This window comes from Mobula hypostoma, chromosome 18, assembly GCF_963921235.1.
Source record: "Mobula hypostoma chromosome 18, sMobHyp1.1, whole genome shotgun sequence".
Lineage (NCBI taxonomy): Eukaryota > Metazoa > Chordata > Chondrichthyes > Myliobatiformes > Myliobatidae > Mobula > Mobula hypostoma.
The window spans coordinates 8477760-8501341 of record NC_086114.1 but is presented as its reverse complement, the minus strand read 5'-3'; positions in this window follow the sequence as shown (position 1 = coordinate 8501341).

Sequence of the window (23582 nt, the reverse complement as noted above, 5' to 3'; positions counted from 1 at the left end):
ACATACTAAACTGAATTAACTGTTCAAGGCTGATCACAGGACAGCGTCAGCCAGAGGTGGGTAAGACAAGCAATCTACATGACGCTGACACTCCCAATCAGCCGGCTTACTTAGTGACAAATAACAGTGCAATCTAAACTCGTTATTTATTTGTTTATTTTGGAGATGCAGACCCTTCCGATCCACCGAACTGCGACGCCAGCAACCCACCCATTTAACCCTAGTCTAATTGCAGGACAATTCACGATGACCTATTAACCAGTACATTGGGGACTGTGGGTGGAAACCGGAGCATACGGAGGAATTCCACGTGCACACAAGAAGACTGTACAAACTTTCTTACGGAGAACACTGGAATTGAACTCAGAACTCCAATGCCACGAGCTGTAATAGCGTAGTGCTAACCGCTGCCCTACCCTGGGGTCTGCATGTTGCTGGAAACGAGGCCTGTGTTGAAGTTACTGTTGAAAGATCAATGGCAGACAGACCTCTCAGGTCTAACTGGAGTGATTAACAGTCAGGATGGGAAATATTGAGGAAGACCTAGTTATCCAGTCTTTATCAGAAAATAAAATAGCAGTTCAGATTCCTTGTGGAGTTCTGCTTAAGTTTATGTTGCCCTAGTAATAACAGGCCTTTCTCTTCCTCCTGTCTAACCACTACTCTGTATCGATCTTCTGATGGATGAAGTATCAATCCTATAAATGGCTGGGTTGCTGGTCACACCCACGGAATAACCACAGCTGTCTCTTTTAAATGGGATTTCTTTTTACTTAAAAGATAGTAGTCTGATACGCTGACAAAATATTTATGGTTTCCTTTTAATGTGTTTTTAATAGGGTTTGTCATCTCCCTACCATCAAGCAGGAGGTTTCATAGTATTAGGACAGGGACTCTTAAGATGGGAAGCAGCTTCTTCCCCCGGTCCGTGAGACTGCTGAACTCCCTGCCGCCACCCAGGTCTCACCATGCATGAAGCACCTGTAACGTTATACTCTTTACTTTTTAACTTGTGTCGTAAATGCACCTTATGCTAAATGTCAATCTTCTGGAATATAAATTTATTACTTGTTAGTTTATTTGTGATAATATTACTTTATGCATTGCATGTGAGTTATATGTACTGTGTTGTGCACCTTAGTCTGGAGGAACATTGTTTCATTTGGCAGTGTACATGTGTAGCCCCCCTGGCCACCCTCAGGGTCGCTCGGCTCGCTGTCGTCTAGGGAAACAGCCTCGGCCCTGGCAAACTGGGTAATTCGTTTGTGTGGATGCTGTGTGAGGTACCCCACCCCGCCCAAATAACAGACAATACACCAGATGCAATTAAATGATTTACAGTTTATAGATATTACTGGAACTATATAATTATATGGTTATATGTATATGGTTGAATGACAAAAACTTGAAGTTAAAGTTCAAAGTTCCATGTATATTTTATCATCAAAGTACATATATGTTACCACGTACAATCCTGAGATTCATGTTCCTGCGGGCATAGTCAGCAAATCTATAGAACAGTAACTATAACAGGATCAATGAAAAATCACCCAGAGTGCAGAAGACAACAAACTGTGCAAATGCAAATATAAATAAATAGCAATAAACAACAAGAACATGTGATAATGAGATAAAGAGTCCTTAAAGTGAGATCATTGGTCATTGGAACATTTCAATGATGGGGCACTTGAACTCGAACTTGACTTTATTTCAGTGTACTCTATGATAGCCAGCAAAGAATATCTTTAGTCATCTGAAAGAATATGTTGGTGCCAGAATATCTGCTGACTTCTGTTATGTGGGGAATTTGGGGCTGGGGAGGAGAGAGGAATCTCAGCTAGGCTTCAGAGCAGAGGGGAAAGTTGGTGGTAACATTATTTTGGAAGATGCTGTAAATCCAAAGCTTAGATTTGAAATGCCACTGGAATGAAGGATGCAAAGGATGGTTGGATCTCTAACGTGATTTCATTGAATTATTGAGCAGGCCCGATGGGCTGAATGGTCTGCTCCCATTTCTAATCGCCAAGCAGAATCTAATACCACTATTTTTCTCCCTTCTGCTCTCTGGCTTAAAACTGTTGACTCCTTGCTGGGTTTTGTTCCAGAGTGTTCTTTATTTTGCTCGTGGCCATAATTCATTGGGGAATCACAGCAGTAAATGTTGTCAGATTCTTTGCACATATTCCTGTCAGGCCTTACGGTGTCCTTGCCTGGATATCAGAAACAGACACAGACAGACAGACAGCAGGCACAGACAGACACATATAAACAGAGATAGATAGACAGATAGACACACATACACACACAGACAGCAGCCACAAAGACACATATACACAGATAGAGAGATAGATAGACACACACACACACACACACACGCGCACAGATAGACATACACACACACACACAAACACATACACATAGACAGACACAGACACACACACACACACACACACACACACACAGACGCAGACACATATACACAGAGATAGACAGATAGACATACAGACACACACAGATAGACATACATACACACACACACATACACATAGACAGACACAGACACACACAGACAGACAGATACACACACACACACACACATACACATAGACAGACACAGACACACACACACACACACACACACACACACACACACAGACGCAGACACATATACACAGAGATAGACAGATAGACATACAGCCACACACAGATAGACAGACACGCACACACCCACACAAATGCACAGACACAAGTGCATGCCTGTTCTGGGAACCTGGGTGAGACCGGCCCCCAGACTGGTAACAACCCCACCTTTCAACCTCACGGAACCTTTCTGACCACTAAATTCCCACCCATTCCCGACATTCCCGTGATCCCATTTAGGCCCTCCTGCCAGTCACTCTGCAAGCCCCTCTAGCTGCTCCCAGATTATTGTCTCTGACTTCTACCACATTCGGTCTCTGATCTGTCACCCCTGTGCCTCCACTCCCATCTTCAATCATTACAACCCAACACTCGGTGACTTTGCCCTCAGATTCAGATGCGTTAACAACCAACGCAACCCAAAAATGAGCTGAGGGCTAACTTCCAAGTGGCTGCACATTCCAGGTGGCAACCACATTCAGCAGAACAACACAAACAGCAAGGACAACAATAAAACAAAACAACAGAAAAACAAACCCCTTTTCTACCCACCCACCCACGCACACAGTCAGGGCTACAACCCCAGGAAGGGTCACCTCCAGAGACTGTGGCCCCGGATTCTCAGATGCTGTTGGTGCCAGGATATTGGCATCCAGTGCACTGCTGCACCCCCAGTGGCAGCCCCCTTGAACAAAGCGTTCATTGGGACCACCACAAACTGGCTGTTTAACTTGCCTGACAGACACGTTTCAATCTCCCAGTATCAAAACCATACCCATCTTTGTACTTCACACTGAATGTTACGTTCCTTCCAAAACAAGTGAGGAATAATATGTGCCTGTCAGTTTAATCTCTCTTTTATTGAACTCATGACAGAGATTTGGAGCGCTCTCTAATATTTGCAGTTCTTGCCAACCATCTTCTTACTCTGTCACTCACGAGACAGGGAGGTCTGTGTTCTGTTCACTGGGATTCCTAATATTCTTCAAACCATTCTCTGTGGAGCCCCTGACAAGCATTGGCTTCTTCCCAAGAATTGCTGAAGTTACTGGCACAGTCCTGTTGACCCACTGAAAGCAAGGACTTGCACTACCATTCTGCCTTTCATAACCTCAAACTATTCCAAAAGATGTTGCAACCAAAAGGATTAATTGTAAAGTTTAGCCAGTATTTTAATTTTCACACTGCTAACTTGCCTGATTTTATATTGATCGGATAATGTGCTGTGGTACTACTGGGCAAAGTTCAAAATTCAAAGTTCAAAGTAAATTTATTAACAAAGTGCGCAGATATCATCGTATTCTACCTTGAGATTCATTTTCTTGCAGGAAAACAAAGAAATACAATAGAATCAATGAAAATCTGTTTACAAAGAAAGACTGATGAACAACCAATGTCCAAAAGAAGACAAAAAGTGCAAATAAAAGTATATAAACAAGTAACTAAATAATACTAACAACATGTGGCTGTAGATTCCCCTAAAAGTGAGTCCACAGGCTGTAAAATTGGCTGCCATGTCTTCTTGTGAAGGCACTTAGGTGCTGGTCGCCTGATACGATAACACTGAGGAATTTAAAGTCTCTGATCCTCTCCGCCTCCGATCCCTGAATGAGGACTGGCGCATGGAACTCTGGCTTCTTCCTCCTACAGTCAATAATCTGCTGTTTGGTTTTGCTGATGTTGAGTAAGAGATTGTTGTTGTGGCACCATTCAACTAGATTTTCAATCTCCCTACGCCGATTTGTCACCACCTTTGATATGGCCAGCGACAGCCTCCTACATTCCAGTGAGAATAAACACACCCTATTCAATCTCTCCTTATAACAAAAGCCCTCTATGCCAGCTAATATTCTGGTGAATCTCTTCTGCACCCTCTCTATCGCCATCAGATCTTTCCTGTAGTGTGCTGTCACAAAGCACAGCATGAACTCAGTGGGTCAGGAAGCGTCTATCACAGATCCCGATGAAGAGCCTTGGCCTGAATTGCCGACAGTTTAACAACAGAAAAACAAACCCCTTTTCTACCCACCCACCCACGCACACAGTCAGGGCTATAACCCCAGGAAGGGTCACCTCCAGAGACTGTGGCCCTGGATTCTCAGATGCTGTTGGTGCCAGGATCTTGGCATCCAGTGCACTGCTGCACCCCCAGTGGCAGCCCCCTTGAACAAAGCGTTCATTGGGACCACCAATGAATGACTGTTTGTGTTGTTCTGCTGAGTTCCTCCAGCATTTTGTGAGTATTTATTTATTTACAGTATTTATTCAGAGATACAACACAGATCAGGGCCTTTTTTGCCCAATGAGCCACAGTGTGCAACAACACAACTATTTAACATTAGCCTAATCACAGGACAATTGACAATGACCAATTAACCTACTGACCAGTACATTGTTGGACTGCAGAAGGAAACTGGAGCACCCAAAGGAAACCCATGAGTTACACAGGGAGAACATACAAACTCCTTACAGATGGCGTTGGAATTGAACTCTGACCTCCTGAACGCCCTGAGCTGTAATAGTATAGTTCTACTGCTACACTTACTCGAGATTTCCAGTGTCTCTTGTATCTATGAAGGAAAATAGACAGTTGATGTTTGGGGTTGAGGTTCTTCCACTGTACTGACACCCAGCTTTTGCAATTTTAGTTTAACTTTCAGGAGCTACTTTGACATTGACCATGTAATTCACTTTAACATTGCGTTAGAAATGGAACTGGAACTGTGTGCAAAGAAATTGCTTTGTATGCAGTAAGTCATGTATTTGGATGGTGGGGCGGAGATACGTCTCTATCAAAGGAGGTGTAAGGCTTTCCTTTTCTCCGCTAGCCTGCAGGTTACCCTTGGGCAAGGTGTAGCACCTGCTTAGCCCCCCCCAGTCAGGGTCACGTGGAGCCATGGGAGCAGGTGGTGGAAGGTTGTATAAGCTGCTGCTGCAGCTGGAACATTGATACCAGGCAGACAATCTCTGAAGAGAATTGATAATGGCTGGCATCACCCAATTTGAAAAGACACTGCCCAGAAGAAAGCAATGGCAAACCAGTTCTGTAGAAAAATTTTGAAAAGAACAATTCTGGTCAAAGACCATGATGGACGGTTCGTATGACATGGCAGATAATGGTGATGATGAAATTGTCTGTCTTCTGTATGAAACAACAAACTAAAAGTTCTCAGTTGGTCCTTAATTTTCTAATCAGTGCAGTATCTCAGCTATAGCAAATCATAAACTCAAGAGATTGTGCAGATGCTGGAAATCCGGAGCAACCCACACAAAATGCTGGAGGAACTCAGCAGGTCAGGCAGCATCTATGGAAATGAATAAACAGTTGACAATTCGGGCTGAGACCCTTTATCAGTGACTAATCAGGGATGAAGTTCCTTGGCCTGAAATGTTGACTGTTTGTTCATTTCCATAGATGCTACCTGACCTGCTGAATTCCTCCAGCGTTTTGTGTGTATTTCTCAGCTACAGATCCTGTTAACCTGGCTCTGAAAAGGGAGTGGGAAATATTCTTTCTTCTTGTTTTTAGTGTAAAAGATTTAATTAACCCCCATGGGCTGGAGAGGCTGCAGAATTGTTGCTCACACTGGTGCTCGGTAATAATGAAATCAGCAAGTGACCTCCATTACTGTTTTCAGAGACCGAATGCACCTTTATTCCTGCCCTCGAGCAGCTCAGACCTTCTGCCGGAGCACGAGTCAACACCTTTGATTATGAAATAATAAGATTATAAAAAAAACAATAAAATTAAATGAGCTTGTTTCACCGTTTCTTCACCCACCAGGGCAGGGACAACAGCTAAAGCAAATACTGTGGTTGTATTAGCAAACAACTGTGACACATTGGGAGCCTAGAGTTCAAATTCAATCCCAGAATCATTATTTGCTCTGGCCTTAATGGGCGCTGCGATTGCTACTTTGACAGCCTGCTGTTTTGTCAGTCTACGTATTGGGAATTGCCCAGGCAGTTGCCTTCTGCAGAGAACCAGGGTGAGATGGGAGCGGTGTGACTGGGTATCTGGTGCTGGGGTGTAAAGGGTTTATTCATGATTAAAAAAACACACACAAAGGAAGAAACAGTCCCCCCAAAAAAAGCCTTAACACAAGAAATTTTGCAGGTGCTGGAAAGCTAGAGCAACACACACCAAATGCTGGAGGAACTCAGCAAATCAGCCAGCATCGATGGAAATGAATAAACATTTGGCTTTTCTACTGAGTCCCATCCTGACAGGTACTGAGGGAGAGTCTCAGCCTGAAACTGTTGACTGTTATTCCTTTTCAAAGATGCTGCCTGATCTCCTGAGTTCTTCCAACATTTTGTGTGTGCAGGAGAAAAGGCTTTACATTCGTGGCTGGTGCTTCCAATAGTGTAAATTTTACGGCACAGGCATAAAATTATTGCCCTTGACACGGGTCCCAGAAGTGATCCACCCTTTGATTGTTTAAGTGGTGTCCCCCACCCTCCGCCCCCCACCCAACTCACACCGGGAGAGGAAGGAGCCCAGACTGTGGTCCTTCCCCACAGAACCTTAGCATTGGTGCCTCTCAGCTGGTCCTACTCCAGCATCCTGGCAGTCTTCCCCAGTAGACATTCACAAAGCCGCCACTCGGCTCACAGGCAGGAAGCCACGATTTCTGACATCATCTGGAGCAGTTCCTTGAATCAGCATCCCTCAACCGTGCGTGGGTTTGCAGCGCTTTAAAATAGGCGGAAGAAACAGGTCAGATTGTAAGCGAGAGAGTGCCAGCAAAGCACATGTACAGCAACAATGCATACAAAACCCGATTATTTTGCCTTCAATCAGCAAGGCAAGCCACAGGGTGTTGATTAAATATTCTGCGTTGTAATTTATGCAAAAACAAAATCCCAACAGGCATCAACGACTTTGCAAAATCTGTCATGAAATAATCGTCCCCCCTATTATGATAACAGTAGTCTACGAGGTGTCTGTCAATAAAATATTGGACAACAGAGTCAGGTTCAATTATACCTTTCAAGCTAACGTGGTTCGTTTGCTGGATTGAAACTAGAATGCGGCGTTTACTGACAGGCATCAGAACATAACCTCTACCTATTCAGCTGTTCACAGTGCAGCATCCTGTGCTCAAGGGCTTTCTGTGTAGTAAGTCAGGCAGGAGAGTTTAATGAGGAAGCTTTTCATTGAAAACTGCGTGGTTATTGATTATGGGCTGGTAGCAAGCTGACTTGAAATGAGACTTCCCTGCACCCACTGTGCTTTGTTAGGCGCATTATCTCACCGTTTCAAGTGCTGACTAGGTTTTGCAGACAAGATGCATGTTCTAGTTGTCCACAGATAACCACTGTTCAGAAAAAGAGAAACAACTGATTCAGCTAACCAGTCTCCTTTGTGCGTAATTGCTTACCTTGCTTTGTGAGCGGCGTTGAGTAAACGGTGAGCTAATAGAATGGTTCTTGGGGTGAATAACTTACTAAGATTCCACCCAATTTCTTCTTCATAATGTTTTTGCTCTGGCAAATGATATCATATGTCTATGGGAAGATTTATCACCATCCTGATTCTTGTGCTAATCACACAACATCTTGGCATTGTAGCTATTTTCAAAATGGGGCGGCATGCTAGCATAGCCCTTTACAGCGCTAGCAATTGGGGTTCATTTCCCGCCGTTGCCTTTAAGGGGGTTGTGCGTTTTTCCCGTGACCCATTCCTTTGGATGCTCTGGTTTCACAGGGGTCTAATTGGGCAGTGCAGGCTAATTGGGGCCTGTCGCTGTACTGCATCTCCAGTAATGAAATAAAAGATAAGGTTAGTAACCTTATTAAGTTGAGGGCATGCTATCCTGATGCTGGAAGCACAGCAACACTTGTGGGCTGCCTGCTTGGACTGTGTTGTCGTTGACGCAAATGATGCATTTCACAGCATGTTTTGAAATGTCCGTGTGCATGTGGCACATTAAAGCTAATTTTTCTATCTCCAGAAGCAGAGACGGGGAGTATTTGGTTGTTGACTTCAGAAAGAGTAGCGGACCACACAACAGCAAACATGATCGCACTGGCCACTACAGACTCGTAGAACATCCTCAGCATCATCCGGCAGATGTTAAAGGACCTCAGTCTCCTCAGGAAATAGGGACGGCTCTGACCTTTCTTGTAGACAAGCCTCAGTGTTCTTTGACCAGTCCAGTTTATTGTCAATTCGAATCCCCAGGTATTTGTAATCCTCCACTATGTCCACACTGACCCCCTGGATGGAAACAGGGGTCACCGGTGCCTTAGCTCTCCTCAGGTCTACCACCAGCTCCTTAGTCTTTTTCACATTAAGCTGCAGATAATTCTGTTCACACCATGTGACAAAGTTTCCTACCGTAGCCCTGTACTCAGCCTCATCTCCCTTGCTGATGCATCCAACTATGGTAGAGTCATCAGAAAACTTCTGAAGATGACAAGACTCTGTGCAGTAGTTGAAGTCTGAAGTGTAAATGGTGAAGAGAAAGGGAGACAAGACAGTCCCCTATTGGGCCCCAGTGCTGCTGATCACTCCATCGGACACACAGTGTTGCAAGCACACGTACTGCGGTCTGCCAGTCAGGTAATCAAGAATCCATGATACCAGGAAAGCATCCACCTGCATCGCTGTCAGCTTCTCCCCCAGCAGAGCAGGGCGGATGGTGTTGAACGCACTGGAGAAGTCAAAAAATATGACCCTCACAGTGCCCGCTGGCTTGTCCAGGTGGGCGTAGACACAGTTCAGCAGGTAGATGATGGCATCCTCAACTCCTAGTCGGGGCTGGTAGGTGAACGGGAGGGGATCTAAGTATGGCCTGACCATAGGCCGGAGCAGCTCCAGAACAAGTCTCTCCAGGGTCTTCGTGATGTGGGAGGTCAATGCCACCGGTCTGATAGAGGTGTATAAGATACTGAGAGGCATTGATCGTGTAGATAGCCAGAAGCTTTTCCCAAGGCTGAAATGACTAACATGAGGGGCATAGTTTTAAGATGCTTGGGAGCAGGTACAAGGGGGATGTCAGAGATAAGTTTTTCACACAGAGAGTGGTGGGTGAGTGGAATGCACTGCTGGCCGCGGTGGTGAAAACGGATACAATAGGGTCTTCTAAGAGATCCTTAGATAGGTACATGGAGCTTAGAAAACAGAGGGCTATGTGGTAGGGAAATTCCAGGCAGCTTCTAGAGTAGGTTATATGGTTGGCACAACATTGTGGGCTGAAGGGCCTTTAATGTTCCTATATGTTTTGGGTAGACACATGAATATGCTGAGAATGGAGTGATATGATTGTGTGTAGGCAGGAAGAATTGAGTTTAATTTGCCATTGTATTGGCACAGACATTGTGAGCTGAAGGACCTGTTCCTGTGCTGTACTGTTCTGTGTTCCATGCTGTGGAATAGAGGCAGGTGATCACGGCTAAATGATGGGGTTAGGTTCAAGGAACTGAATGGACTACTCTGCTAACCAATTCCTCAAAACTGATTCTGAAAGCAAGTCATGAACAAGTGTAGAGAAGTGTGAAATAAGGAGCCAGGAACTGGTGTACGACTTTCTTTCTCTGCCCTATTATTGACTCGTTCCGTGTCTCCCTCCACAGATGCTACCTGACCTGCTGGGAATACCAGCACCTTCTCTTTTTTATTTGTTTCCTTTTGGCACTTAAGAATGGAAGGTGTCATCTTACCAAAGAAAAACACTACTTCAATAGTATTGCATTGTTCTTCGTGACACTTGTCAGTATGTAAATCTGACTGGGTAGATAAATTTGCCCTCCAAGAGGACCACAATATTGTCCTAGGGTTTGGAGGAGTGTGTGCCTCAATGACCCCGAGAGCTATGCTGGCTGGAGTCAGGGATTTATGCTTTGGCTCTTTGCAGGGTCACCCATGCCAAACAGGTCAATGGGTAGAGGCCAGAGTAAGAGCGGTGCACCGTTCTTCAGGTCTGGAGAGTTCAGCTCAGGGCTAACAGCCCTGACTGGTTACAGAAACAGCAACAAAGAATCCTTCTCCCCCTGAGTGTACGGTATTCCTGAGCCTCCACCCGGGACTTGCATGGCTGACAGTCGTGAAAACTGAGAGGAAGCTACTGACAAGATGAAGGAATCCCTGAACACCGCCAGAGACCGAGGACCTTCATTGCTGCCCTAAATGCCAGTGGTGTAATGGGTAGTAAGTAAGAAAGATAAAATTATAGACCAGCACCAGACAATGTTGTCTGAATGTTAAAGGGTCTTATTTAATGAGAACAGAGCTTAGAGATCAATTTTGTAAAAAAAATAAGACCAAGAATTGAGTGCCAGAAAATGATCATCTTTATTTGTTTTATCGTACCTTCTGGTACATCCAGCACAGAAAGTACTTTAGGACATCATTGATCGATTGGTGAATGCTTGGCATTACAGGTCTAAGGGGAGGCTAACACTAATTCACAGCGCACTTCACAGCTCCATAAATTACTCCAGCAAGCTCTGTCTTCATTTGAAATCTGTTGAAGCTGGAGGCATTATGAAAAAAATAGACTACTGAAGCCAGAGGGATGTTTCATAGAGTACTTAGACAGGGTAAGTGCAGTCAGCAAACAGTTGCTGTAGCTATTCAGAATCAGGTTTAATATCACTGGCCTATGTCATGAAATTTGTTAACTTAGCAGCAGCAATACAATTCAATGCATGATAATATAGAAAATAAGTAAATCTATTGCAGTATACATATATATATAAAACAGTTCAATTAATATATATATAACAGTTCAATTAAAAATAATGCAAAAACAGTAATAATATAAAATAAAGGGAGTTAGTTTTCATGAGTTCAATGTTCATTTAGGAATCGGACGGCAGAGGGGAAGAAGCTGTTCTTGAATCACTGAGTGTGTGCCTTCAGGCTTCTGTATCTCCTTCCTGATGGTAATGATGAGAAGAGGGCATGTTCTGGGTGGTTGGATCCTTCATAATGGATGCCACCTTCTGAGACACTGCTCCTTGAAGATGTCTTGAATACTACAGAGGCTAGTACCCAAGATGGAGCTGACTAATTTTACAACTTTCTTATCAATATTAACCATGTTTTGCCAGAAAATTAATATTTTCTTTCACTCAAGGGTAACACACAAAATGCTGGAGGAACTCAGCAGGTCAGGCAGCATCTATGAAATGAATAAACAGTCGGTGTTTCGGGCCAAGACACTTCATCAGGTGCTGACCTGCCTGACATGCTGAGTTCCTCCAGCATTTAGTACGTGTTACTCTGGATTTCCAGCATCCGTAGAATCTCTTGTGTTTTCTTCGTTCAGTTGCCTTTTTCCTTACAAAATAACATTTAGCATGAGTGCCACAGTAGCATAGCAGTTAGTGCAACATTATTACAGCTACGGGCATCAGAATTCAGAGTTCAATTCCGGCGCTTTCTGTAAGGAGTTTGTACATTCTCCCCTTGAGTTTCCTCCGGGTGATGTGGTTTCCTCCCACAGTCCAAAGAAATACTGGTTAGGCTTCAGTGGGCAGCTGGTGTTACAGAAATACATTGATAGGTTAATTGGTCAATGTAAATTGGTCTTATTAGGCTAGAGATAAACAGGTGGGTTATGGGGCTGGAAGTGATTGTTCCACACTGTATCTATAAATAATTTTTTAAAAAATATAGGACACTTTAAATTCCAGCAACAAGATTTAAGTTTAGCATATCCTTTTCTGTCAAAATACAGAGGCCACCTGCGTCTTTGTCCTGATAATAAACACTAACCTAAAATGTTAGTTCAGTTCCCTGTCGACAGATGGTACCTGCTGTACCACTTCCAGCATAACTCCATCCCTGCCTCACCGATGTAAAAATTCTCAGCTTCTAAACCAGGGCTGTCATTCAGAAAAGTCTTGCTGATCACAGACATTCAAAAGTTGCCCATCAGTGTACCTCTGTCACACCAGCTGCCTTCTCGCATGTCATCATTTGGAGGATCCTTGTTCTTGTCCTGGTCTCCATCTACTTCACCGGAACTGTCCACAACTTGTTCTGTTCACCCACTCACCCTGTTTTTTAGACCACACAACTCCTCACTTTCCCTGTGTACTGATTTTAAAGTCCTTTTTTTTTTCAACATCACAGGAGGGTTCTCAAACAAAAGATGACACCAGGAAGGTGTTGGACAGGAGATGAAAGGCTTGGCCAAAGAGGTTGGGTTTAAGAACATGATTAAAGAAAGACGTAGAGATATTAGAGAGGGTGTCCCAGAAGTCTGGGTGTGGGTGGTTGAAGACATAGCCACCAGAAATGGAATGAAGCAAACTACTATGTATGCTTGATAAGACACCACCAGTCTCAAAAACTTCTGTCCCCTCATTATATGGCAGTTGAATGGACTTCTTGTTGATAAAGTTGAACTCTTAATCACTCAGTCTAACTCACCATGGTACTTGTACCTTATTGTCTACCCATGTAGGTATCTTGTGCTTACCCTCAACAATTTCTGTTGGGATCTCCCATTTTCTCCAACTCAGCACCTCACATGGGCTCCAGTTATTCCTGTTTTTTTTTGTCGGCAAAATGGAGAGTCCCTGTTCCCAACCTACCAGGACACCTCAATTCAATTCTTTCTCCGCTGCATTGACAACTATATTGGTGAATGTTCTCACCGTGACTGCACGGTTTCCTCCAGTTGTTCCAGTTTCCTCTCACATTGCAAAGACCATAAGACATAGGAGCAGAATTAGGCCATTTGGCCCATCAGGTTTGCTCCATCATTCAATCATGGCTGATCCTTTGTTCCCCTCCTCAGCCCCATTCCCTGGGCTTCTCACTGTAACCTTTGGTTCCATATCCATTCAAGAACCGATCAAGTTCTGCCCTAATTCCACCCAACAACTTGACCTCCACTGCTGCCTGTGGTAAAAAATTCCACAAATTCACCACCCTCTGGCTAAAGAAATTTCCCTGCATCTCTGTTTTAGATGGATGCCCCTCTATCCTGAGGCTGTGCCCACTTGTTGAAGAATCCTCCACCATGGGAAACACTTTTTTCAGATCTAATATGTCTAGGTCTTTCAACATTTGAAAGATTTCAATTAGATCCCTCCTCATCCTTCTAATTTGCAGTGAGTACGGACCCAGAACTATCAAACATTGATAACCCTTTCACTCCTGGAATCATCCCTGTGAACGTCTTCTGAACCCTCTCCAATGCCAGCACATCTTTTCTTAGATAAGGAGCCCAGAACTGTTCACAGTACTCAAGGTGAGGCCTCACCAGTGCCTTACAAAGCTTCAGCATCAAATCCCTGCTCTTGTATTCTTGACCTCTTGAAATGAATGCTAACATTGCACTTGCCTTCCTCCCCATCGACTTTATCTGCAAGTTAACTCTCAGGGTGTACTTCCTAAGGACTCCCAAGTCCCTTTGCATTTCAGATTTTTGGATTTTCTCCCCATTTAGAAAATAGTCTGCAAATTTATTTCTACTACCAAAGTGCATGACCATGTATTTTCCAGCATTGTATTTCATTTCCCACTTTCTTGCCCACTCTCCTAATCTGTCTAAATCCTTCTACAGCCTACCTGTTTCCTCAACATTACCTGCCACTCCACCAATCTTCCTATCATCAGCAATCTTGGCAACAAAATCATCTATTCCATCATCTAAATCATTAATATACAGCATAAAAAGAAGTGGTCCCAACACTGACCCCTGCGGAACACCACTGGTCACTGGCAGCCAACCAGGAGAAGATCCTTTATTCCCCACTTGCTGCCTCCTAACAGTCAGCCAATACTCTAACCAGGCCAGTAACTCTCCTGTTATACCATTGGCTCATAACCTGGTAAGCAGCCTCATGTGTGGCAACTTGTCAAAGGCCGTCTGAAGGTCCAAGTATGCAATATTCTCTGCATCCTGTTTATCTATCCTACTTGTAATCTCCTCAAGGAATTCCAACAGTTTCATCAGGTGAAGGAAACCATGCTGACTTTGTCCTATCTTGTCCTGTGTCACTAAATACTCCACAATCTCATTCTTAACAATTGACTCCAACATCTTTCCGAACGCTGAGGTCAGGCCAGCTGGTCTATAATTTCCTTTCTGTCGCCTTCCTCCTTTGTTAAAGAGTGGAGTGACATTTGCAATTTTCCAGTCCTCTGGCAACATGCCAGAGTCCAATAATTTTTGAAAGATCATTACTAATGCCTCCACAATCTCTCCCACTACCTCTTTCAGAACCCTAGGGTGCAGTTTATCTGGACTGGGTGACTTATGTACCCTTAGATCTTTCAGCTCCTTGAGCACGTTCTCCCTTGTAATAGTAATTGCACTCACTTCTCTTACTTCACACACTACAACATCTGTCTTCCACAGTGAAGACTGATGCAAAATACTCACTTAGTTCATCTGCCATCTCCTTGTTCTTCATTATTATTTCTCCAGCCTCATTTTCTGGCGGTCCTATATCCACTCTCATCTCTCTTTCTTTTCATACATGAGAAAGCTTTTACTATTCACTTTGATATTGTTTGTTAGTTTGCTTTCATATTTCATCTTTTCCCTCCTAATGATTATTTTAGTTGCTCTTTGTAGGTTTATAAAAGCTTCGCAATCCTCTATCATCCCACTAATTTTTGCTTTGTTGTATGCCCTCTCTTTCGCTTTTACATTAGCTTTGACTCCCCTTGCTAACCATGGTGGTACTCTTTTGCCACTTGAGTATTTCCTTGTTTTTGGAATACGTCGATACTGCACCTTCCTCATTTTTCCCAGAAACTCACGCCCTTACTGCTCTGCTGCTATCCCTGCCAGCATCTCCTTCCAATTTATTTTGGCCAACTCCTCCCTCATACCACTGTAATTTCCTTCACTTCACTGAAATACTGCTACGTCAGACTTTACTTTCTCCCAATCAAATTTCAGGTTGAACTCAATCATATTGTGATCACTGCCTCCTAAGGATCTTTTACCTTAAGCTCCATATTCACCTTCAGTTCATTACATAGCTCCCAATCCAGCAAAGCTGATTCCCTCATCGGCTCAATGGCAAACTGCTCTCAAAAGCGATCTCATAGGCATTCAACAAATTCACTCTCTTGAAATCCATTACCAACTCAATTTTCCCAATCGACCTGCATGTTAAAATCTCCTATGACTGTCATAACATTGCCCTTTTGACACGCCTTTGCTATTTCCTGTTGTAATCTGCTGCCCCCATCCCGGCGACTGTTGGGAGGCCTGTATATAACTGCCACCAGGGTCCTTTTACCCTTGTAGTTTCTTAACTCAACCCACAAGGATTCAACATCTTCTGATCCTATGTTACGTCCTTCTGCTGATTTGATGCCAATCTTTACCAACAGAGCCACACCACCCCCTCTGCCTACCTTCCTGTTCCTCCGATACAGTGTATAACCTTGGTCATTTAGCTCCCACGACAATCATCCTTAAGCCATGATTCAGTGATGGCCACAACATCATATTTGACAATATGTAACAACAAGATTATCCACCTTATTTCTTATATTCCATGCACTGAGATATAATACTTTAATTACTGTACGTGCTACCCTTTCTGATTCTGCATCCCAATGCACTGATACTTAACCTGCTGGCTGCAATTTTGTCCTATCATCTGCCTGCCCTTCCTGATAGTCTGACTGCATGGTATCTTTGCTTTTTTGCCATCCGTCCTATCCTGAGTCCCTTCACTCTGGTTCCCGTCCCCCTGCAAAATTAGTTTAAACCCTTCCCATCAGCTCTGCCAAGCTTGCCCACGAGAATATTGGTCCCCCTTGGGTTCGGGAGCAACCTGTCACTTTTGTACACAGAAGAGATTCCAATGATCCAAGAATCTAAAGCCCTACCCCCTGCACCAGCTTCTCAGCCACACATTAATCAGCCAAATCATCCTGTTTCTGCCCTCACTGGAGCAGGGCATAGGCAGTAATCCATAAATTACTATTCTGGAGGTCCTGCTTCTCCGCTTTCTGCCGAGCTCTCTAAATTCTCTTTTCAGGAGTTCTTTGCTTTTCCTTCCTATGTCCTTTTTACCAATATGTACCAAGACATCTAGCTGATCTCCCTCCCCCTCTAAAAGATGTGCAGTTAGGGTCAGTGAGCTGTGGACATGCTAAACTGGCGCCAGAAGTGTGGTGACACTTATGGTCATTGAACCAAAATGTATTAATTTATTTATTGGGATACAGCATGGAATAATCCCTTCCGGCCCTTTGGGGAGTGCTGCCCAGCAATCCCCCGATTTAATCCCAGTTTAATCACTGCACAATGTGCAATGACAAATTAACCTACCAACCGCGACAATTTTGTACTGAGGGAGGAAACTGGAGCATCCAGAGGAAACCCAAGTGGTCACATGGAGAACGTACAAACTCCTCACCGACAGTAGCAGGAAGTGAACCTGGGTCGCTGGAATTGTAAAGCGTTGTGCTACACAACCGTGCCACAAGTGACACTTTTCACTGTACGTTTCTATTTACATGTGACAAATGCAGCTAACCTTTACCTTCCAGCACCCTTCCAGACTCATCATATTCGCAACTTTAGTTTCAAATGGTCTTGATGAAGGGTCGCAGCCCGAAACATCGATTATTTATTCCTCTCCATAGATGCTGTTTGCTGAGTTCCGCCAGCATTTTGTGTGAGTTGCTCAAGATTTCCAGCGTCTGCAGAATCTCTCCTGTTTGTCTCAAGACAGTGTGCCCTTTATAAACACTGAAAGTTATCAAGGAGAGATCTTGACGACGGGTCTCGGCCCGAAACGTCGACTGTACCTCTTCCTATAGATGCTGCCTGGCCTGCTGCGTCCACCAGCATTTTGTGTGTGTTGCAAGGAGAGATCATGTAGTCTTGGAAAAGGGGAATGGGATATATCACCATTCTGAAAGAAAGTGGGCCCTGGCTCTGTCACATTTTATAATAAGAACCATTTTTACTTAAGTACATGGTTATACACATAATTTACATTTAAATAGCAGATTAACCACTGAATTCATCGCTGTGTAAATGCTAATCTAGTAAATGCAAATGTACATTAGTCAGGTTTAGCACCTCATTATTTATAATCCATAGGACCATCTTCACATAGTTTTAACCTGTCTTCTTTTTATATTACATAGCAAATAAGTGTTGTGAGAAATTATTTCTAGATTACATTATATCTTCTCTTTAGGTAGCCCTGGGGATGGGGTAGCTGTGCTTTGACTCCAGGTCTTTTCATTTTTATTTAATTTAATTTTTTATTTCCAGATACAGCACAGTAACAGGACCTTGCGGCCCAATGAGTCTGCACTGCCCAATCATGCACGTGACCAACTAACCTGTACGCCTTTAGGATGTGGGAGGAAACCAGAGCACCCGGAGGAAACCCACATGGTGACAGGGAGAACGTGTGAACTCCGTACAGACAGCAGGGAGAACTGAACCCGGGTTGCTAGCGCTGTAATAGCGTTACGGTAAACACCACACCATCACGCCGCTGCTGTTTTGAGGTGGTTAATGAGACCCGTGAGGTATTGCTGATTCTCTCATGGATGGGACTGGAGGTGGCTGTTGGGATGGGTGATAGGCATTTAGGAGGTGCTGTACATACACTCTCCTAGTGCATTGTCAATAATTTCTCCCCCCACCAAATGGTCAGACTATTGACCATGATTATTGGTCACCGAGGTCCTCTAGAAGTTTGTTTTTTGATTCCAGATGTGTGGTATGTTAAAGTTCTCTGCCACGATGGCAGGATACTTGGTAGTGTGGAGGAGCAGAGAGATCTGGGGGTACATGACCACAGATCCCTGAAAGTTGCCTCACAGGTGGATAGGGTAGTTAAGAAAGCTTATGGGGTGTTAGCTTTCATAAGTCGAGGGATAGAGTTTAAGAGTCGCGATGTAATGATGCAGTTCTTTAAAACTCTGGTTAGGCCACACTTGGAGTATTGTGTCCGGTTCTGGTCGCCTCACTATAGGAAGGATGTGGAAGCATTGGAAAGGGTACAGAGGAGATTTACCAGGATGCTGCCTGGTTTAGAAAGTATGTATTATGATCAGAGATTAAGGGAGCTAGGGCTTTACTCTTTGGAGAGAAGGAGGATGAGAGGAGACATGATAGAGGTGTACAAGATAATAAGAAGAATAGGTAGAGTGGATAGCCAGCGCCTCTTCCCCAGGGCACCAATGCTCAATACAAGAGGACATGGCTTTAAGGTAAGGGGTGGGAAGTTCATGGGGGATATTAGAAGAAGGTTTTTTTTACTCAGAGAGTGGTTGGTGCGTGGAATACACTGCCTGAGTCAGAGGTGGAAGCAGATACATTCGTGAAGTTTAAGAGACTACTGGACAGGTATATGGAGGAATTTAAGGTGGGGGGGTTATATGGGAGGCAGGGTTTGAGGGTCGGCACAACATTGTGGGCCGAAGGGCCTGTACTGTGCTGTACTATTCTATGTTCTATGTTCTACGATGGTGCAGCTAGTATAGCTGTTGCCACTCAGTGCCAGAGACCCAGGTTCAGTTACAACTATGGGTGCTGTTTATGTGGAGTTTGCACCGTCCCCTTGTGATTGAGTGGATTTCTCCACTTCTCGAAGCCTTATGGGTTGCAATGGTAACTGGCCAATGTAATTGCCCCTAGTTGTGTCGGTCAGCGGTAGGATCTGGAGGGATTTGAAGTGAATGTGGAGTAATGGTGGATGAGTGTAACTGAGCAGTTTACAATCAGTGTGGGTTTCCATGTGAATCTGTAAACAATCCCAAATGCTCCTTCACGAGGAAATCTGCAGATGCTGGAAATTGAAGCAACACACATAAAAAATGCTGGTGAATGCAGCAGGCCAGGCAGCATCTATAGGAAGAGGTACAGTTGACTCTTCAGCCTGAAATGTCAACTGTACCTCTTCCTATAGATGCTGCCTGGCCTGCTGCGTTCACCAGCATTTTTTATGCGTGTTGCTCCAAATGCTCCTTCACTACTTTACTGGAGGATCCCAGCAGATACTGGGAATGTTTTACGTCTTGAAGGATGCTTTGAGCTTGTTCTTGAATCTTTATCTGCCCTGCTGTTGAATGACGCACTAGATAGGTTTCAAAAATTATAAGTGCCATATTCAGAATCCGATTCATTAGCAATGACATGCAAAATGAAATTTGACATTTTGAGGCCGCAGTACAGTACAAAGACATAAAAATTAATGGATTGCAAAATTAAATAAATAGTGCAAAAAAACAGAAATGACAAAGTAGTGTTCATGAGTTCATGCACTGTTCAGCAAACTGATGGTGGAGAGGAAGATGTCCTTCCTAAATCAATGAATTTGGGTTTTCAGGCTCCTACATCTCCTTCAGGATGATAGTAATGAGAATGGGCCACGTCCAGATGATGAAGATCCTTAATGACGGATGATGTCTTAGAGTAATAGAGCCATAGAAAAGTACAGCACAGAAGCAGTCCCTTTGCCCTATCTAGTCCATGCTAAAACGTTTAAACTACCTACTCCTATCAACCTACACCAGGACCATAACGCTCCATATGTTGACAATCACGTACCTATCTAAACTTCCCTTAAGTGCTGAAATCAGGATTGCATGCACAACTTGTGCTGGCAGCTCATTCCACACCCTCACGACCCTCTGAGTGAAGAACTTTCCCCTCACGTTCTCCTTAAACTTTTCACCTTTCATCCTTAACCCATAATCTCTGGCAGTCCTGCCCAAGCTCAGTGGAAAATGCCTACTTGCATTTATTCTATCTATACCCCTCATAATTTTGTAGACCTCTATCAAATCTTCTCTCAGTCTTCTACGTTCCAAGGAATAAAGTCCTAACCTATTGAATCTTTCCTTATAACTCAGGTCCTCCCGACCAGGCAACATCCTTGTAAATTTTCTCTGTACTCCTTCAACCTTATTTACATCTTTCCTGTTGGTAGGTGACCAAAACTGCACATAATACTCCAAATTAGGCCTTACTGATGTCTTACACAATTTCAACATAACACCTCATCTCCTGCACTCGGTACTTTGATTTATGAAGGCCAACGTGTCAAAAGCATTTTTACGACCTATCAACCAAAACATCCCTTCTTGAGGCATCTTCTCTCGAATATGCCTATGATTGTAGAGAGCTTGTGTCATGACTGAGAAGTTGCAGAACCTGGGCCTCTGTACCTCCCTCTGTAATTGGATCCTTGACTTCCTAACTGGAAGACCACAGTCTGTGCGGATCGCTGATAATATATCCTCTTCGCTGACGATCAACACGTACAGGGCGTACAGGAGTGAGATATGCCAACTAGTGGAGTGGTGCCGCAGTAACAACCTGGCACTCAACGTCAGTAAGACAAAAGAGCTGATTGTGGACTTCAGGAAGGGTAAGACGAAGGAACACATACCAATCCTCATAGAGGGATCAGAAGTGGAGAGAGTGAGCAGCTTCAAGTTCCTGAGTGTCAAGATCTCTGAGGATCTAACCTGGTCCCAACATATCGATGTAGTTATAAAGAAGGCAAGACAGTGGCTATACTTTATTAGGAGTTTGAAGCGATTTGGCATGTCAAAAATACACTCAAAAACTTCTATAGATGTACTGTGGAGGGCATTCTGACAGGCTGCATCACTGGCTGCCATGGAGGGGCTACTGCACAAGACCGAAAGAAGCTGCAGAAGGTTATAAATCTAGTCTGCTCCATCTTTGGCACTAGCCTACAAAGTACCCAGAACATCTTCAGGGAGTGGTGTCTCAGAAAGGCAGTGTCCATTATTAAGGACCTCCAGCACCCAGGGCAGCCCTTTTCTCACTGTTACCATCAGGTAGGAGATACAGAAGCCTGAAGGCACACACTCAGCGATTCAGGAACAGCTTCTTCCCCATCTGCCATCCGATTCCTAAATGGACATTGAATCTTTGGATACTACCTCACTTTTTTAATATACAGTATTTCTGTTTTTGCACATTTTAATAATCTATTCAATATGTCTAACTTACCTGCCTGTATTTATTATGTTTTATTTTATTTTCTGTCTCTGCTAGATTATGTATTGCATTGAACTGCTGCTGCTAAGTTAACAAATTTCACGTCACATGCTAGTTATAGTAATCCTAATTCAGACTCTGATGGACCTGGTAGAGTCTACAGTACTCTGCAGCCTCTTGAGATCCTACGCATTGAAACCTGCATACCAGGCTGTGATGTGACCAGTCAGAATACTCTTCACTGTACATCTATAAAAATTTGTAGGATTCTTTTGGTGACTCCTAAAGGAATATGGCTACTGAAGTACAGTTCAGCTACATCTCTGTTTTCCCATTAGCTGTGAGTCATGAGGTCTTCATCCTGCATAGCGGACATAACTCTAACCCTAACCGCAAATCCATTCCATACTTGTGGTCAACAGAGATCAGAATTCTTGCAATAGTTTGTGCCTTGTGCTTCACTGCAGGACACCTGAAATAATCTTTCCACATGCATGAGAGTTCTCGGAAGCCGGTCAGACCTGACCACATGCCTCAAATATATTTTATAACAAAGCTGTGTCTGCATTAAATCAATTATATTTCCTCACCCATGGCCTCCTCTCCTGCTATGACGTGGCCACTTTCAGGTTGGAGGAGCAGCCTCATATTCCATCTGTGTAGCCTCCAACCTAATGGCATGAACATTGATTTCTCTAACTTTTCCCTCCCCGTCTTTATTTTTCCATTTCCCTTTCTGGCTCCCCTGCTTCTCCTTTTCCTCTCCTCACCTGCCCATCTCCTCCCTCTGGTTGCCCTCCTCTTTATTCCATGGTCCACTGTTCTCTCCAATCAGATTCCTCCTTCTTCAGCCCTTTACCTCTTCCACCTATCACCTCCAAGCTTTTCACTTCAACCCCCGTCCCCATGAAACCACCCTCTCCTTCACCTGGTCACACCTATCACTTGCCAACTTGTATTGCCCCCCCCGCCCCTCCCCATCCCACCTTATTCTGGCTGCTTTTCCAGCCCTGGTGAAGGGTCTGGCCCAAAAGGATGACAGTTCATTCCCTTCCATAGACACTGCCTGACCTGTTGAGTTATAAATGAAGTTCGAGCAGATTTGGCCGCACGGCCATAAGTACGTAGGACGTATATTAATGGGCTGAGAATGCAGCCTTGCGGGGCAACTGTGTTGGGGATAGGCATGAGTTACGTAGGTAAGGGTGTTATAGAAATTAAAATGATGGCTGATAAATAAGACCATGAGATATATGAGCAGAATTAGGCCATGCAGCCCATCGAGACTACCTTGCCATTCCATCATGGCTGATTTATTTTCCCTCTCAACCTCATTCTCCTGCCTTCTCCCTGTAACTTTTGGCACCTTTGCTCATCAAGAAGCCATAAACCTCCACTTTAAATATACCCAATGATTTGGCATCGAGAGCCGTCTGTGGCAACGAACTCCACAGATTCACCACCCACTGGCTAAAGGAATTCCCTTTCATCTCTGTCCCTCTATTCTGGGGCTGTGCCCTCTGGTCCTAGACTCCCCCACAATACGAAACATCCTCTTCACATCCACTCCGGGCAGGTTTTTCAATATTCGCTAGGTTTCAGTGAGAAACGCCACCCCTGCCCCCCACCATTCTCTGAGTACAGACCCAGAGCAATCAAATGCTCCTGATACAGTACGTTTACCCTTTTATTCCCGGAATCATTACACAAAAATATTGAGGTCCAAAGGTAGCAATAAAACAAAAGATAATAAGGAATCCCTCTTAAATCCTACTTAAAAGGAGATTTTTAGCATATTGGAGTTATACATAAAGCAGATTACCCGGAGATATTGGATTTCCCTACCGCACAGCCTAACACTGTGACTTGTCTGGTGCCGTGAATGAGAAACTATTTCACAGCAATGGCAAAATCTGGATTTTTGACTGACACCTCCTCGTGACTTCCCAAAGCACTTTGCTATTGCAGTGTAGTCAGTGTCAGGAATGCAAGAGACAATTTTCACAC